General features: G+C 37.7%; 1 non-coding gene across 1 annotated transcript; it reads right to left on the reverse strand.

Moving 5' to 3' along the window:
* Window positions 1-1,114: 1,114 nt before the first annotated feature.
* On the reverse strand, window positions 1,115-1,188 carry TRNAE-UUC (transfer RNA glutamic acid (anticodon UUC)). Its single transcript has one exon. It is a non-coding gene; the product is annotated as a tRNA-Glu (tRNA).
* Between the last annotated feature and the right edge of the window lie 1,124 nt (window positions 1,189-2,312).

Genomic DNA, 2,312 nt, shown 5'->3' on the forward strand with positions numbered 1-2,312 from the left:
TTCTCATCTAAATAGGAGGGGACACGATAGACAAATCTTCGTTTGTACATAATTTTAGCTTTTTATAATCCAAAAATAGTTGTTGACGGTACTTTAAATTTTAGAAAGCTATTTAAAGAGACTGTTTGAAAAAGGATAGAATTTATTTGCTATTCTTTTTACCTGCTAGATTTATTAGTTTAGCAAGCAAACTATATCAAACTCTCCAAAATGGTCTAACAGAATTATTATATATTAGCAGTAATATCAACAATGCATGCATATAATTTTAATACTCATACGGTAGCCACGGAGAGAGTATAGGGTCCTACTAAACGATTGTTGTAGCAGTCCCGCGGCCGCAGCTGCAGCTGCAGCTGCAGCGACAACTCATATGCATTTAGTCCTTCTTTTGAACACATGATTTATTTCTAAATCATACGTTTTTCGTGTATTTTGAACTAATTCATGTAAATTTTCTATACTATTTTTGTGAAAATTCTTTACATTTTTGTGAAATTTCTACGTTCCAACCACAGCAGCTCATTCAGAAGAAGGGCAGCTGAACACACTGTGATAACAAACTTAAGCCAACTCTAGCGAATCATGCAAAAACAATGATTTATACTGTAGGTGACACTGTTTACAAAGTAAAGTTTTAAATAAAAATGAGATAAGTAGTCTGAGTGGGTTCATTTTTTTCTCAAATATTTCACACAACTCTAATATATTGCAAAAGGTAAAGATGGTACCGTTAATATTTCAGAGAGAACACTTTGTTTCTAGAGCCCTCGCTCTTGTTGTCATTCTGTGCAAGAATTACGAAAAGCATCATCGCACAACTTACTTCTTTTAAAAGTCGTATACGAGAAGAGTAGTATACAACAACATACATAAAAAAACGCACACACTGTACAGCATATTGACACTACGAGCAACAGATTGACGCTACCAGAGCTAAAACCACCCACTATATCACCGAAGCACCGGCAGGACTGCAGTAACTGTATATTGAAATAATCCAGTGTTTCCTTGCATAAAGGAAAATAAAAAAAACGTGGTATATTCAATCTGTAGTAGATAGATACGTTGGACAGGAAACATGCGACACGAAACAGTTAAAATAAAAAAAAAGTTCCATTGCCGGGATTTGAACCCGGGTCGCCTGGGTGAAAGCCAGGTATCCTAACCGGGCTGGACGACAATGGAATCAATTGGGACTTTTACAAAGTCTAATCTCTAATCTTGTAGACTAGCGCCTCAGCTCATGTTTAATTTCCAAAGCACATTTTGCGAGTTTCAGCTCCCAAATCATCAAAACTTCCGGTGAATCTTAGAAGACTAGACTAGCCTCCTTTCTCAGGTTCTGAATCTTTGAAGACAGTTGTTCTACTGAACCAATATCCTAAACCGAAAATCGGTGACGATATTCTCATCGGCTTGTACACGTGTGCTGTGGTATTATTGCTGGCAGATTTTGTACCACCGTACTTCGTTTTCCCTAACAACACCTGCTCTATTATTGGACTCCACGTGGCTGATCGAGACCCCCACCTTGACATGGCTATCCAATCCGGCTCGTGTTGTCTGAATTGAATTTGAATCGGACCTAGTTTTTTCCCCTGCACGGCCAACAGGCAACATATGTCACGCAGGGTCGCATGAATGGAAAAAAAAAGTTTTATAGGAATGCACGAAACGTGGAAGGTTGACGTGTACATAAGTTGGAACATATTGTTGGTCTCAAATGGTGTGGGTGTGCGTGCTATGTAGTATGATACCGACCCTATTTTGTTATATGTACTCTAGTTCTAAGTTCCTACTTATCGCTTCGTTTTCTTAAAAGGTCTTTCTAAGAAAATAAATTTACCGTTTAAATTATTGTTTGAGAAATTATTTAAGCAAAAACTGTTTTCTGTACAACATTTTTTTGTTATCTTATATGGAGAGTCATCTTCGTCGTTATCTTTGTTAGCAAGAAATTTAGAGTAAATGATATTTACTGCCCGTTCGTTTTAGATTATAATTTTTTTGACCAAAAGGGCAGTGCCCCCTATTTTATTAAGAAATAGAACGATAGAGTTTTTACCACCAACACAGGTCACGAGGCCCGCCACTCAACAAGGATGGCACATGGCTACATCCCAACATAGCAACGCCAAAAAAAGGATCAGGGACACAGAAATCCAGACTTACAACCTTATTTAGATCAACTAAGTCTTACCAAACACTTAATTAATTGTCTACAGCCGACCACTCTCAGCTGCCTAGAACCAACCATAACCGATCAAAGGCAAGCTAACTGACAATACACACCTAGCAAATCAGAAGAC

The sequence above is a fragment of the Zea mays genome, chromosome 3, assembly GCF_902167145.1.
Source record: "Zea mays cultivar B73 chromosome 3, Zm-B73-REFERENCE-NAM-5.0, whole genome shotgun sequence".
Taxonomy (NCBI): domain Eukaryota; kingdom Viridiplantae; phylum Streptophyta; class Magnoliopsida; order Poales; family Poaceae; genus Zea; species Zea mays.